Below are 17,861 nucleotides of genomic sequence, written 5' to 3'. Positions count from 1 at the left end.
GAAGCAAATCACGTGAAAGGTATTAGGTGGAGAGATTTCAGTGATATTCAACCTCTCAGGTGTATAAATAAATGGGATACAGCTGTTGGAGCTCTCGCTCCTCCTCCTTCTCCTCCTTCTTCCTTTCCTCCTTACTTCCCATCAGGAGCGAGAGCTCCAGACGGCCTCAGTTTTGTGTATTCTGACTTTTGTCCTTTTTTCTCCATCGTCTTACCATCCTCACCCTGGGAATATCGAGGGTTGCATGGTACAAAACAAGTATCAACACTACTTTGCTTTTCATCACCATATACGAGTCCAGTGTTAAGTCTTTCTAAAATTCAAAGATTGTACTATTCATTTCTCTATTGTAAATTTACAACATTTTTTCAGGAATATTGGCTCTGTTCTTGTGAGTAGTAGTTCCTGTGCCTATCAACTGGTGTTCTTTTAGGAACTGTAACATCAATGGCTCACTAGTAAACCAATTGCTGAATGTGACATTTGGATTACTTTTTAAAATAGGTGTGAAGGGTCTGTTCACAATGTCATGTGATTGGATTGTTGCACAGATAAAGATCTGGTGGCCTAGATCCAGGATAAAAATCTAAACTCAAGGTGTAGAATGTCTTTCTATCTGCCAGGGCAAACATTTTTGTACCATGTTTGGAAGTTTTATTTGACATCTGTTGCCAAAAGTTTCAACAACCACAAAATGATGCAAGTTGCTCATCAACTGTCATGTATCCAGATGGTGTATAAACTTCCTGACAGTTTGAAACAAAGCTTTCAAAAAATGATTAAATAGGAGCCAAATTGTCACTTTTTTTCTTGATGAGTCTTTTTGTTGTTAAAACATAGACAATTTTGAAGGAAATCAAATCTCTTGAGTGTCACTCTTGTTTTAAAAATCTCAATGCCATATCTGACAGTTCTCCATAAATCCTTTAGATTCTGACTAAAACGAAAAAGTCTTTTTATACAGGCTTTTAGTTCAGAAAATGAGGTGTCATGATAAATGTATTTTTAAGCATTGCTATTGATATATATAGAATATTTTTACTTGTGTTCCATTATTCAAAACATCAGAACACCTTGTAGCATATCATCTGATACAAGCAATTTCTACCACTGAATCATAGTGCTGGCACTCTGTCCAGTAGGTCTCACTGTTGACAGTAATTTAATAACATTTTTGGCCTGGCTCTAACATTGGCTCATTCAGGTATACATGACCATTTCGCAGCATATTGACTAGTCAAATATATGTTTACGTTACTGTTTTCTTCCTCATTTGAGTCCAGGGTCTTCATTCTGTATTTTTCTATCATATCTTGCTCCATCCTACTGTGATAATTTCTTTGCCTTATGTGATCCAAGTTATCATCAGTAATCACTTGAATCACCTGATGACTTACTTGCAACTTCCCCACCAAGTTGTAAAAGCAGATTTGCATGCATCACTGTACTGAATTGGGCTAATTCTACAAGAAATATAAAAAGAAAATAATAAAGCAAATTATAGATATACAAAAATGTAACATGGAACATAATGTGGGTAAAACATCCATTGGCAATTTGGCACATGTATATATACCTTCTCCTTCGTTGTACCAAGTGGGTGAACACAAAGATTGCTTCCTGTATTACCCCAGCTACCATTATGCTAGAGTATATATGTTCAATTAGAAAAGTATGGCATGGGTATATTTTACCCAACATGTCACCACAGTTAACCATCAAATAGCTGAATGTGCCTGGGGCTGTTTCTTCGTCCTCTATTCTGTTCTATTGATCCATGTGTCTATTTTTTGGGCCAATACCATTTTCTTTTTATCATAGTAGCTTTATAACATTACTGCAAATCTGGGATTCTGATGACTTCTGCATTCCTCTTGTTACCAACAATTTTTTTGGTATTCTGGATCTTTTCTGATTCCACATGAATTTTAGGATTGTTTTCTCTAATTCTTTGAGGAATGTTGTTGTGACTACACTAAATCTATGTACCAGTTTTGGAAGTATGGCCATTTTAACTACATTGGTTCTGCCAATCCAGAAACAGGGGATGTCTTTACATTTTCTGATGTCCTCTTTGGTCTCCTTTTTCAGAATATAATTTTTTATTACATTGTTATTTTTGAGGTCTTTTACTTCCTTGGTCAAGTTAGTTCCTAAGTATTTTATTTTTCTTGCTCTTGTGAATGGTATCATTTTCCTAATTTCTTTTTCAATGAGTTCATTATTTGTGTTCAGGAACATTATTGATCTTTGCATGTTGATTTTGTGTCCTGTTGCATTTCTTCACTTGATTATTAATTCTAGGAATCATTTGGTGGAATTTTGTGTCTTCTATGTAGAGGGTCATGTCTTTTTCAAATAACAGTAACTCAAATTCTTCTTCTACTATTTCTAGCCCTTTTCTTTTTCTTTTATGATGCTCCAGGTGATGTTTTAATTACTGTGATGAACAGGAGTGGTAATATGGGCATCTTTGTCTTGTTCTTGTTGCCAGAGGGAAAGCTTTCTGTTTTCCCAGATTTAATATAATTGTGGTGGTAGATTTGTCATAACTGACTTTTACCAGAGTGAGATTAAGTTCTCTATACTTATTTTCTTTAGTGTTTTTTCTTCATCATCAATGGATGCTGGATTCTGTCAAAGGCTTTTTTCTGCATCTATTTGGATGATTATGTGATTTTATTCTTGCTCTTGTTTATATTATATATTACACATTGATTTGCATATGCTGTGCCATCCCTACTTGCCTAGAATAAAGCCTATTTGGTCTTGGGGCATGATCTTTTTGATGATTGGTTACATTTTGTTGCCAGTATAGATTTTTGCATTTATATTCATTAAAGAGATTGGTCCATGCTCCTATTTTTTGGTTATAGCCTTTTTTGATTTTGGAATTCTCATAATTCTGGCTTATAGGAATGACTTTGAGAGTACTACCTTACTTTCAATGTCATTAAAGAGCTTGAGGAATGTTGGTGTTAGATCTTCCCTAAAGTTCTTTTATTTTTTCACAAAAAACATTGCTTGACCTACATTTGCCAATACATGAAGAGTATAGAGGGATCCTTAGGACACAGGCACTGGCAGTGCCCAGGATCTAGAAGCACCCTTGAATGAGCAGAACCCAGAGTTCTTATATGATTCATCAGTGCTGGATTTATTTTTCAAAAACCATTTTGGCTATACCATGTCATATGAATTTATATATATGCTTTCTTTATTTGCAGTAGGTTTACCTCCGTGATTAATCAGTACACAGTAGATAAAGCGTAGTACTTTGTCACTAGAAAATGAACCTCAGGAATATGCATAGGTACAAAGATGGAAGAACTGAGATCCCATAGCATGCAGGAAGAGACTTACAAAAACTCAGACAAAAGAACTAAAGAGTGTAGCAGCTGGGGCTGCTCACTGATTGCCTGGGATTGTGTATGACTCATGGTCCTGAGTATAATCACGGAACTTTAACAAAAGTTAAATAGTCTGTGTTCAAGATGATGAAATGGAGTCACTGAGAATAAGTCTGGTCAGTACAGTCTGTTTAACAAGGCCTGGAAATGTACAGACATCCCTCATTTAATGACCAGTTTCCAATGCTGTGACTAGCTTGTTAAAGGAATTTGTCACTAAATGGAGAATTATATGTAGTATTATTACATTACAGTATTTAGAATAAATAATCAAAAGAAACTCCAACTTGATGACCTTGCTTTTATTTGCATAATTCTTATATGCAGTCCTATAGTGCATAGCAAGAGTAAAGTACAGAGCTCTATTATACAGTACAATCAGCAAAAATTACAGTACTGTAATTAGAGCACTGTAGAAGAAGTTATTGCTCACGTCCCTAAGTCATAAGTTGTAATGTAGATCATAACTCTGAGCAGTGTGTTGAGCATGCACAGTTGTTAAACAAGTAGGTCAATAAACAACAATCTCTGTACAATTTGTTTTAAAAAGTTGCCTATGGAAATAGGTAAGATATTTGGTCAATTTTTTTAAGTAAGCTTTATTTATTTGGGGAAATAAACTTGGAAATTTCAAACTCTATGCTTGATAATATTGCATAAGTGAGGAATTTGATATATCCATGAACAGTTACCATGAAAACTCCATAGAGCAGGTACTCCGGCAACTTCAGGGTGAGCCGGTTTCAGAGACTTTAAGTTAACAGCCCCTCCTGGAGCTGAATGGTATTGCAGGCCTGTCCACCTGGACTGGAAATTTTGTTTATTCATTGTTTTATTATCAATGCTAGGACAGTAGGCGCATAGTAGACACTTTATAATATGCTTAGTAATATGAACAAAGGCATGTAAGTAAATTGAAATTACAACATTTAAAAACATTTGATTTCTCAGAAGGGCTGATACTGTATTTGAAAAGCCTACTAAAGAGAAATAAAACTTCATGTGTCTTTTTAAAATTAGAGCAAAATGTTGATTTCAACTTTATAAGGATATATTTACAAAGTGAAGAACTGAAAAACTTCAATGTCATGTCGCTAAGGAACACAGGTTTTTTTGTAAGCTACCTTTTTCTGTCAGGCTTCCCCTTTTATTTTGTGGTGAACACGAGACTCACAGTAGCTGTTGGCATGCACAAACTTGATCATGATACATTATGAAAGAAAGGCGACTCCTCTGAGTCTCTTAAAACCTCATTCTGTCCAACCTGATACTGTGATTCTATTGGACTCTATTGGTGTAATATGATTTGTCTGTCCTACTTTAGTGCCATATAGAGACCATTTAGCCAAATGATGATACCAATAATGAGGATTGAATTGAGAATCCAGAGATTAAAATTCTACATCTAGCTAAGTCATTTGTACCAAGTTACATCACTTCATATTTGACTAATAAACATACTTATTTGTACTATATCTTCTGTTTGCCTATGAGGTTAAAAAACTTTTTGGGTTATTGTAGCATTAGCATAGCAGTTAAACCACTTGAAATCCACTAGTTTCATAAGTTGCTACATAAAATGTTGCAAAACCTATCAAACACATTTGAAAAATTAACCATTTTTGCAAACTTTAAATTTTGTAACAGTTTAAAAGCACATTGCATACCAGCCAGGCACACTAGTTAAAAAGTCACTACATGTGTATGTTGGCTTCCAAGATATAGTGAAGAAAATGAGAACGGGAATTCAGAAAATAATTTTTATGGAATCTCATAACTCTTACCTATTATAAAGTGAAAAATAGTTTTAAAAATCTTGTAAAGAGTATACTTTTTATAGGGCCCATTGTCATCTTGTTGAAAATATTGGTTTTTCTCACTTTGGTCATTAATCTTTGTTCCAGCAATAATCTCAGACTACCATAAATTCTAAACGCAAGTGGAATTTTATGATCTAAAATTTTTCTGTAATTTTGTCACTGCATTAAAAATCAGCCCAAAATTCAAGAATTTGTTTGCTTTTAATCAAAATCTCAGTCTTCAGAGACTTTTTTAATGTGATAGGATTCTTTGAAACACTTTAAAAAGGCAGAGCAGGATTGGATTTCATCCTTTATATTGGATATGACAGAGGAACATTTGAAAAGCATATTTAGCTGAAAACTTACAAGATTATATTTAAGGTGCAATTTGAAATCACCTTCTAGGTGTCTCATTTATAGAATCTGACTGATTTGTCCATGCATCACCACCACATTATTCTGCTTTCTCATTGAATATTTGTGCAAACAAAGAAAATACTAGAGGCCTCTGTTCATTTGGGTCTTCTATTATACTGTCTGCTCTGTCTATCCTGCTTTTTCATGATGGACACCAGCATTAAAAGATAAGCCTTGTGCACAACAAGGTTGATATCTTAGTAACTGGTCCTACTCACTCTAGATTATTGCATCCCAAGTCTAGGCTTCTTTCCATTTTTCATATTTTATTCATCAATCATGGTTTCTGTCACAACTTGGCCAGAGTCTCTACAATGCTGTATGTTGTTAAAAGAATTTACCATTTCCTGAAGCAAGCATTTTGTGTATGCTAGTGGGCAGAAGTTTTTAAAGAAATTTTTTCCTCTTGAATTAAGTTCTAAACTTCTAGCTTAATCATGTGCTAAATATCTATGACAGAAATTGCTTGAAAGTTGTTGATGAATCAACTGGTTTTTACAGCATATGATTGCTCTAATTAAATGATGAGGAAAACTGCCTATTATATGACAGAAAGTGGATGATGTAATGAAAGTACTGAATTGCATCAATTTCTCGGGAAATAATACTATTTTCAATTTAACAGTCGATAAACAACTGAGTAGATTTTTTCTAAATTTGCAGAGATTCTTAGCCATTGCTACTGATCAGTCACTAGATCTTTCTTATAGTTTTAAAAATAAAACCCACAGCTCTCAGCATTATGCAAAATTATACAGCCTTATACAGCTTTATATACATGTATAAGAAAGACTCTCTCTCATTGAGTCAAAGGTTAGAGAGACACATACATCACAAATCACACTTAATACATGCACTAAGGAAAAAAATGAGTGCATATGTCATTGACACGGTAGAATCTGTGACCATGAATCAGTGTTTTATTAATCGTCTTCAGGCTCCAGGAAAGTGTTTCTTTGTATCTTTTGTTCTCTGTCCTCCTAGAAAAATTCTATTACTCTAAATGTTGTAAAAATATATAGTTTTATCTCTCTTGGCAGCAGAGACAGACATAGCTCATGCATTAAGAAGGCACATTTTTAAGGACCGAAAACACAACGAGTTTTATATGTGTTTGTTAGCTTAGCTTATAACTACTGTTTAGTCTTTATTCGTACACTTGTGACAAAGCCTACTTTCATATCACTGGTTCCTCTTCTTCTTCCCATCTCTTTTTCTAGTGCCTATCAGCAGATGGTGTGGTTGTTTTGAGATGCTTGTCACTGCCAAAGACACCTTTATCATTCATCCAGGTCAAACATTTCTTTCTTGAAGAAATTCCTTTCTTTTCTGCTGGATGAAACTTCTTCACTTTCAAAACTCTACTCAAACATTAATAACTCTTTAATTTTTTCTTAAGTGCCCTCTAGTTATACACAGATCAACCTGAAACAGCATTTAAAATATCATTTTGGAGTTCTCAAGTATGTATTGGACTATTCTTTTAAACAGTACATTACTTGAAAGTAAGAATTTGCTGTTGTGAGGAATACCTGTGTATAGCTGCATATTGCCTAGTATGTGTTTGTTATTAGTTCTTCATGTTAAACATAACTGTCTGCATCCCTGGACCATTCTTCACTTTACTAGGTTAACTAATTCTCTTCCACATATCCATAACACTGTGCTCCACATTGGACATTTTAATACTCATAAATTAAACACATATATCCTTATCTTGTATGGTAGATTGAATATGAAATTAAATGGATTAATTAGTTTCAAGAGGAGAAATGAAAGACAGTAATTGGAAAGAGATATTGCGATTATAGGTTATTGAATTAGGTATGGGAAAAATGAGTAACAAGAGATTTTTGAAATAAAAAGCTACAAAGAATATAAAATAAACGCCTATAAAAATAAAAGAAAGGGCATTTGAGACCTTTGCTTAGATGTCTCCAATAGTTCTTTATTTGAAAATGGTAGAGAATTGAAGTATTTTACTCCAGGTCCATCTGACATATAAAACTGCCCTACATGACCTTTGAGATAGACATTGTTTTCAAAGTCAGTGTGCTTTGCTTACAGCTTGTTCAAGAAAAGAAACCCTCAATTATACCTAGGTTAATTTTTCCTGTTATCTCTTGGCATATAATACACGTTTATCAACTATTGTCAAATGTTTATCTTAATTACAATAATAAAATGATAAATGATATATAAGTACTACCACTTCTGGAAAAAGAAATTTGCAATAAAAATTTGTGATGGAGTTTTAGAAGGTAATTCTTACTCTGAACAGCTCTCTTGAATTGGACAATACTATGACTTTAGTTGACATTGTGTCATAAGAACATACCACCTCTTAAAAGCATAGATATAGGGGCTGGGGATTTAGCTCAGTGGCAGAGCCCCTGCCTGGCAAACGCGAGGTAGTGAGTTCGATTCCTGGTACTGAAAAAAAAAAAGCATAGATATATATTAATATGAAGGAAGAGAGTCAGTAAAAACTCCAATCTAGTTTATGTTAATTGGTATTATTGTTGACTAATTTATTAAGATGAGACATGGAAAAGGTATTCCATTCTATCAACAGAAATTCTCTTTAGAAAATAATTTTCTGGGCTCCAGAAAAAATGTGGGCATATATTCAGTGGAATGACAATTAAAATTATTTAATTTCCATGACAGACTCTTCTTTCTTCTCTACTTTCTCCCTTAGTTTGGAACTTTTTCCTCTCGTAAAATTTTGTTATAATTGACTAACTATATTAACAGTTATTAAATGAGTCTCTACCTATAAAGATTTCTTACTCTAGGGATGGCAAAAATTAGTTGTAAAAGCACAGGAAGGAAATAATACATTAGGCAGAAATCACCTTAAGTCAGATTTCTAAAATAGGAGGTACATTTCACTGTTGAATAATCATTCTTAATGAGGTGATAAGTCTATGAATAATAAGAGAAAACACTAAACAGCAGGTGAAGTAATTGTATTATAAGAAACTCAATACTTTTCTTTGGAAAAATCTTTTCCTCAGAAGCCCATTATCCTGTAGAAAATTAAAAGCTATATTAGGAGTCACTTCTACATTAAATTTTTAAAACATTTAATAAAGCATTAAATGAGGCAAGCAAATTTAATTGCCTCAATCCTACAGTTAAATTTCCACCATCTGTGCTTCTGCATTTCCATGAACTATCCCGGTGAGTCATACAGAAACACTGCTGTGTAAGTAACATACATAGTATAACTCATAGATATGACACAAACAGTTCAGGAAAATTTAATATATTAAACACCAGAGGAATCAAAATTTTAAACCATATTACAGGATGTGGTAGAAAAGCATCTGGAAATGAACAGGTTGATTAAAATAGGCCTGAGAGGTTTCAGGAATAAAAGGTCACACTAAACTAATCTCCAAAAGCACTCTGAAGGCATAACTGCCAAAATAGACAAAGGTAATTCAGAGTTATAATCCATTTGGACTTTCAGGGATCACTTCAAAATGCTGGAGCTTAAAAGAGAGATCAGGAATGCATCCTCTTTTATTTTTATCCTTTCCGAAAGATGGCTATCTGGCTTGTCTTGAAAATACATACAAATGGAAGCATTTATATTCATTCAGAAAATAGTTATTGTGTTTACTATGCACAAGAAAGGTGATAAGATTAAAGAAACAAGTGACATATTTTTACCCTAAAGCCCCCGAGGCTAGTCAAAGAGCAGGCAATCACCCTGAAAATACAAGAGACAAGCATTCACGGAGAAGCTTAGTTTTGCATGATGTGCTTAGGTTGTTTTAGGAGTTTGAATTTTCAAATTAGAGATAACAATAAGGCGCATTGCTCCTAAGTGTAAAATTTCTATAGTGATAAGTAGGCCTATTATGTTTCATTGAGAACAACTGAGATTCCTAAGAAATAAATGAAGGTGCAGTGTCTTATTTTATAGAGGTGAAAATGTCTCAGCAATGAAAGCATGTCTGTATACATGCTTACCTGTCTTAATTTTAATCTATACATGAATTGGAATTCAGAAGTGGGACAATGATAAAGAAGTCATGTTGACATGTTTATTGGATTGGACTGACAGGTTGATAGTGAAGATTAGCTTTGCCAATGAAAACTTTGTTGATTAATTTTAAATAAATTGAATAAGCTGAATTTATATGTTCAAAATTTTGATGAAAATATGTTCAAAGCATAGACATAAAAAGTTTAGAGATTCTATCATTCACAATAACTTAATCTTATGATAGAAATATCATAAATCTAATCTATATGGCTGTCTTATATATGATACAAATATCTGATATTTTTATCAGACTTTTATAGGTGAATACCTTTCTTTGAGGTTGAGCACTTATATAAATTGCTTACATATGCAACAGAAATGCATGCACTAATCATTAGTTTTGAGAATATTAAAAATGGATCAAGACAAAAATAAGGAAAATGTTACTATAGAAAAATGCCTTTGAAGTTTTTTTGTTTTATTATATTTAAAAAATGCAAAGAAAGTGTGATTAAAATATGTGGGGATTTTTGCTTGAAGAAAATAGTAACATTTCTTGCCCTATTCTCATAAGGAGAAGTCCAAAATCTCAATTATGATAAATGACCATAAAGAAAATACAGTGACTGCCTTTAGAACCAAATGATAAATTTTCTAAGGAGCATTATAGATATTTCATCATGAATATTCTTTTTATTTGTTCTGTTGGAGGAAATGATTTACTATTACGGAAAAGCATAATGTTTTCAAGGGACTTAGCTTTCTTCAGTTAACCACAAAATTAGTAATTTGACTAAATTTTTGTTATTTCAACATACACAGCATTGGTTTCATTAATGAAATAGTTATTAACATCCACAGTGTTAATACATTCAAACCTTGACTATAGCTATTAATGTGTCATTGATTATTAAGTATCCACACTTTTTAGTTATATTTCTACATTAAATCTCTATTAAGTTCTATGTACATATTTACCACTCCTTCTCTTATGTATAATAGAATATCATTTCTGTATCTGTCTTCTCATCTACTGCGTCTGCATATTTTCCCCTTTTACTGAATTTCACTTCAATATACATGAGTATTGCTTCTTTCTTATATTAAAAACATTACTCTCTTGATTTCACTTGCTCCTCCTCAAGTCCCCTTTTACAATAAAGCTTTTCAAAAGTAATCCATACTCATTCTCTCTGTTTTCTGTTCTGGTTGTTTTAAAACAAATTCCCATCCATCGTTGAAACAGGCAACTTCATAATCATTGCTGGCAAAGCCACCAAACTCTTGCTTATTCATAAATCTCGTGGTGAATCCTCAGCCCTTACCCTCCTTGCAACCATGATTGATCACTTCTCTTTAAAATACTTTTTTCATTGGGCTTCCTGGACACCAAACTCTCCAGTTTTCTTTATTGTATTTTCCCATACACACTCCTTTGTTGGCTTATCCTCACATCCCATCCTTTGATGTTGGCACATGGAACTTCCTTGTTTCCCTTCGGTAAACACTGGTCCTCTGAGCTCCTCCAGACTCAGTTTAAAATACTATTCACGCGCTTGTGACTTTCATGTTTCTATGCTGCCATGCAGATTCTTCCTTTCCTCTCCATACTTGTCTTCTGCAAACCTATTTAATACCAACACTTTTGTAGCTAACAGGCATACCAAATTAAAATTTCTAAACCTTGCACTTGTGATTTTGCCTTCCAATTGTTTTCTTCAAAGTGTTTTTTATTCCATAACTGATAATTTAAACCTTCTAGTTTCGCTTTTTTGCCTTTTCTATTTTTACCCATCAAGAAATCTTTTAAGCTTGGGGCTGGGGATTTAGCTCAACGGCAAAAGCGCCTGCCTGGCAAGCGCAAGGTCGTGAGTTAGGTTCCCGGTACCGGAGAAAAACCAAAAAAAAAAAAAAAAAGAAATCTTTTAACCTCAAACCTCAAAATGCCTTTAACATATGAACAATTCTTGCTACTTCTACTTTTAACATTTTTGTTTAAGAAATCAGTATCAGTGCTTAGACTTCAGCCTTAATCACTCTGTTTCAGCACTTGTCCCACTTACCCATCCCCAAAACAAAGTCTATCATAGCATCCAGGGATAGCCTGCTGAATGCCTGCTCAAATGGTTTCATGGTTATTGTTATTACTAGAGAGAAATCCAAATAGCTTAGGACAGCACATAAGGTCTACATGGTTGAGTCTTCACTAATTCTCTGTTGTTAACCTCCAATTTCATTAACCTGCTCAAAGCATCCTTGCTGTTTGTTATACATGCCAGGCATGCTGTCAGTGGAGGACCTTTGCTTTAAGGACGATTTCCTCAGTCTGTGAAATTTTTCTTCAAAACCTTATGACTCACTGCCTCCTATCCTTCAAGTCTTCTTTGAAATTTCCCTTCAGGGAGGGCTTCCTGAGCCCTGAACTGAAACTACAATGCTCCTCAAAACTCTTTTGCACTCTTTTTGCTTTATTTTCCTGTATGTCACACACCTTCTAATGCGATTTCCTTCTTTATTATGCTTATTAATAGGTCCACGCACAGGAATATGAGCTGCGTGACAAAATGGTTTCTGGCCTGTTTTATTTCCTATGGTGTTCCACATGGATAAAGAAGCACGCTGGGAAAGAGACACAGTGTACATGCTAATTTTAGGCTAATGAGCACATTCGGAGAGGAGAAACAGAATGGAACAAAATTAGGTAAGAAGAAACGTGGCTTTAGTTTTATTAATCATAACTGTTTTGTAGATAAGAGAGGAATAATGATAATAAGTTTATTTTTTAAAACTATTGGTGGAGACCACATACACTTTAGTCTTATTTTTCCTCCAAGCTTTCAGAATATTTATAAAATTTAGGATGTTAAAAACTAATTAACTAAGAAAGACAGAGAATGTTATGTCAGGTAACTGTAGTCCTGAAAGATAGGAGCACAGACGGAGGTGAAGGATGAGTGGGTGAAGGAGAAAACACAAAGAGAAAGCTAGAAATAAGGTGATCATGTGAGGCTACTCTCCTGTGTCCTAGAGAGGTGCCTATCAAACCTCAGCATGCATAATAATCAGTGAGGAATGTTTTGTGCTTCAAATTCCAACTTAATTGCTTTGGATGAGGCTGTGATGCCTAAGTTTCCTGACCTGGAGCACTAGTAACAGAGGCCTAGAGTGAAGAATCTCTAAACTTTGAGAATCAAAAAGAAGATCAAGATGGTAGAAATGAGATAATAGGGCTCTGTGACTTCATAGGCTTTAATCACTTCCTTCATTTGTTTAATTTGATGAGCTAACTTGTATGTTTATAATGATGGGACATTCAAAATATTTTCACATCTAAAATTTTACTCATGCTTTGGTCAGAACTTATAGAGTAAGTGGAAGAAAACCATGAAACTTGGAATCAGAAAGATCAACCGTGTATTAAAGTTCATGTAAGTCGTAATGGTGCAATCATCATAGTGTGGTCTAAATGCTTATCCCCTCCACCCATACGGAAGCTTCATCCTCAGCGTGATGGTGTTAGGAAATGGGTCCTTTCACAGGACATGAGAAAATCCCACAGGGTTGAAATTAGTGTTGTGATGCAGAAGTTCCAGAGAGCTTCCTCGCCTGTTCTGTCATGTGAAGACACAGGGGAAGGCATTATCTATGAACCTGAAAGTGGGCCCTCACCAGTCTGGAATCTTGATTAGGGAGTTCTCAGCCTTTATAGTTGTGAAAAACAAACTTCTGCTGCTTTTAAACTACCCAGTCAATAGCATGTTTAAAATATAGCAGCCCACATTCACTAGAAAACAGTATTAGGAGATTCTCTTTATTCAGGGTCCCTATTTAGGTCCACTGTGGAATCGTAAAATGATAGTGACTACAGTAACTACTGTGTACTGGTTGATTAAACCCCTTCTCTCAGTCTTCAATATCATTCCTAAAGATGGAGGTCTACTGCCCTGTTAGTAACCATGAAGAACCTTATACAACTTAAGTTTGAGGAGTTGTACATAATCCTTTCTTTTTAAAATTTACAGATTTGGAGAACTTTTAATTATTTTAAATTGTGTTTAGGACTGTATGGTTTTCTGATGATCGAAGACTGTTCTTTAGATCATTTTATCAAAGTGTAGACTGGATGCATTACTGAATGCTACTGAGGGAAGGAAGGGCCTAATCACATAACAGCATGAGAATAATATGTAAATAAATACAAAACTTGGGTCACATTTAATATTTCTTACTCACATTTGAGGATTTACATAGTGCAATTAATTTTGATGCCATTCTCTTCATTCTGGATGAAGTTTTTCTTAACTCTTACTATTATAATGTCACTATATTTGACAAAGGGGGTGATTTCAAGACTGTAGTGATATTTTGTATCCAAACCCTTTATCTTTAAGTGGCTTCAAAATTATAAAAGGCAAACTAAACAAAGCAATCTAAGATATAACAGGAGTTGCTTCAATGACTTAGAACTACACATCTTAGTAAAGGGTTTAACAAATTTGTACATGAAACTTAGCCACTGCGAAGACAAGAAGCAGTCTTTGCTAGTCGGAACAAAGGCCAACATTGTGAGATTTCAGTGGCATAATATACAGGCTTCAAATCAGAGGTCTGGTCAGTGCAATATAAAGGAAGTGCTTCATTAGCTATCATAGTGAATATTTCTCCAACTTGTACCACACGACAGCACCCAGCAAGCACAGGGATGCAAAGAATGAGCTATTCACTCAAGTTTCATAATCTTGTTCTGTTTTAGCCTCCTGGGTTGACAGCTTTCAAGTTAAGCATGGAAGGTTCTAAAGAAACAGTCTCACATTCTTCAGTGATATAGTTTGTTTTTGGAAAATGCCTATCTAAAATAAGAAGATAAAATAAGTTTAGCTTGTGAGCTCGATTTATTACATAGCTGTACAGAGCATGGTGATATTTTTGATTACTCTGAACACTGATAAATTATTATTAGAGAATCATCTCGATGTTATTTGAGTTTATATGTCAATAAAACCTATGCAATCACATGAATATTCATTTTACAATGAAAGCTCATTTTATAAGTAGAAAAATTTTAGTAAAAGAGCTTGCAGAATATTGAGCAGTAGAGAAATAATTCTACATAGTAGTTGCCAGGAAAACCACTGTGAATTCCAACTCCATCATCCATAGCCACAGATTCTGGTACTGCCCCCCAAAAAGCATAAAATAAACACCTCAAATTCACATTAATGTCAATATTTCTGAATTCATTTTATACATCATATGTGCACGGAGGGAAATACATTTAGCTTCTCATTTATACTGGTTTCCTAGATTTCAAGGTTAGACTTCATCTGTATTTTCCAAAGGCTCATCAATCTCAATGCCTAAAATTACAGAGGTAGTTAGAAAAATTTTGAATTTTAACTATGGAAAGGGAAATAAATAAGGTAGATATTTGTTGGGCCAATGACAGAACACCTAGCTATTATTTGGTAATCCTACAATTTTTAAAATGAAGTAGCAAAAGAAATCATACAATTCAAAAATCATATTTAACATTATTTATTTTTAATTACACTGCTGCTTTTAAATATAATGAGTACATTGAAGACATTTATTTTAAAAATAACTAAGAAATATATAACCTAATCTTGAGTTCAATGAGATACTCAAGTTAAGCAATGGGAAATTATAGTTTAATGCCTAAAATCATTAAAAATTTGAAAAGAAATAAATTTTTAAATTTTTAATTTTTAAAATACAAAAAACTACTTTATTTTCCCTTCTTTCCTTTTCTTTTTCTTTTTTTTTTTTTTTTTTTTTTTAGTACTAAAGGCACTCCACCACTAGCTAATATTCTGAGCTCTTTTAGAAAAAATGTTATTATTATTTTGAGACAGAGTCTTGCTAAATTGAACAAGCTGGCCTATGAACTTGGGACCCTCACAGGGTGCTTGGTATAGGTATGCTTCATTGTGTCCAGCTAAGAACAGTTCTTTCTCAAAATAATTTATTACTTAAAAGGTAAAATAAAGGAAATCATTCTATAAACCGACCTGTCAAGTTGGTGATAGAATCAGAGAATATACTGATATACACAGAGCTACTGTGAACCTTCATCTGAGACAAAGGTGATTCTCAATTCACAGGTAGGTCCCTATATTTAACAATTCTGTTTTTCTCATTTAACAAACAACTAGCAGCTTTTATATTAAAAGCCCATTCCCAAAGTAGACTTTTTAATTAGTCTTTAATCTGGGTCCCATACAGATCACACATTATGGATATAATTGCATCTCCCACCCCCAACCATTTCATAAATTCTTGTGTTGCATTGCTGACCCCCAGTATCTCAGTATGTGACCTTATTCATAGATTAGGTCTTAATAGAGATAACTGAGTTACGATGAGGTCATTAGGGTAGTCTAACATGGCTAGTGTCTTTGTAAAAGGGAAAGGAATTTGGACATAGAGGCATTCATACCGGGAAAACACCATGTGGCAACAATGATGCCCATTCCCAACGCAAAAGGGAGAGGCTTGGAGCAGAGCCTTGTTTTACTGCCCTCAGAAGGAGCCAGTCCTGCTAATTCTTTGATTTTGGTGATAATTAGCTTTAAAAGGGTAACTGAGATCACCTTTTTTCTTAATTCTAAAAAATATGTTGGTTAAAATTTGACGATGTGGGATATCTAAGTTCAAACTTTACGTTGCTAGTTTATAAGACTTATAAGAATCAATTCATCTATAATTATTTAGAAGAATTAGATAAATATCACATATGTAAAAATTACTTAAATGAAAACCCAGTGTGTTTTCTGGATTTAATTTTATTTAAACTTTGTTACTAATAGCACAAGCCTAGGTAAAGTGAATGACATTCAGGCTGTATTAAAATAACACAGGTGGAAAATTTATTTACCAAGTTGAATTAGAGATCTTTTCTTCCATTAATTTATTAATTTTTCAACATTCTATGTACTTATTACTTATCTATTTATCTATCTATGTCTGAGAGGTTTGCAACAATAGCATTTTAAAGGACAATTTATGCAATATACATCATCTTATCTACATGCTTTATAAATTCAGAACATGTCTATTCTGTGAGATATTATATATACATATATTACAAATGAAGACAGATAAGTAACCCAAGTTTGAGAATGGGTAAATTCACTAACTCTACTACTAGTTCACACTGTGTTTTAGATATTAAAGAAATTAGATAAGGCAAAGCAATTAAAATATAGGGATTATACATATGAGCTAAGTGTTTAGTTCAAATGGCTGGATGGATATTTAGATGTGTGAGACTCTGGGTTCAATGTGCAGCATAAAAAGAAGTGGTCTCTTCATTTATAGGTAATATGATTTTATATCTGAAAACCACAGGGGAAAAAAAAATCAATGTAAAAACTACCAGATATAGGAGTCATGGATTGGCTTGCAAATAACATGGAACAGGGCATTTTGTTTCCTGATTTTGACAGTGACTCAATGAATATATACGTGGTTAAATGTGACAAAATTCATAAAACATTACAACAAGTGAAAAAAGCATATTAATTTAAATAACATAATGACTTTAATAAAATAGAATGCTACTACAATCAAAGGATAATCAAGAAAAAATATTGATGTGTTATATGAAATAAAAAATCAAACTTTTACATAGTGAAAATAGCATGAGGAAGTAGAAACTGGAAAAGCATTTAGAAATTATGTTACAGAAAAATCAACTATTCTTCACATATGAAGTGCTTTAAAAGAATGACAAATATCCTATAGAAACTAAATAAAATTAATATGCAGTTCACCTAAAAAGAAATACAAATAGACTTTATACACAAAAATAGTATTATTCAACCTCACTTATAATAAGGAGAATTGAACTGCAAATTACACTGAGATATTATTTCTGATTCATCAGATTGGAAAAACCCATAAACCTGAGGAAATATCCTGTGCTCTAGGTTTTTGGGGATAGGTTCTTTATATATTACTGGCTGGAATCCAAAATGTATACCACCGGAGAGCGAGATTTGGAAATATGTAGAAAACTACATATGCCTTTACTCTTTGATTCAATAGTCTCACTCCTAGGAGTCATCTTGAATGTATACCTGCACAGACACAAAGAAAATTTCATTTTTTATAACAGGAAACTGTCCACCTGTTATGGTTGAAACATTGTGTCAACTTGGGGAGTCTAGAGGTTTGGCTAAGTGACTCAGCAGGAAGCCAGGGTGCTTACTT

Source organism: Chinchilla lanigera, unplaced genomic scaffold (genome assembly GCF_000276665.1).
Source record: "Chinchilla lanigera isolate Chin_1 unplaced genomic scaffold, ChiLan1.0 scaffold00062, whole genome shotgun sequence".
NCBI classification, from domain to species: domain Eukaryota; kingdom Metazoa; phylum Chordata; class Mammalia; order Rodentia; family Chinchillidae; genus Chinchilla; species Chinchilla lanigera.
This window is presented reverse-complemented; position numbering follows the sequence as displayed.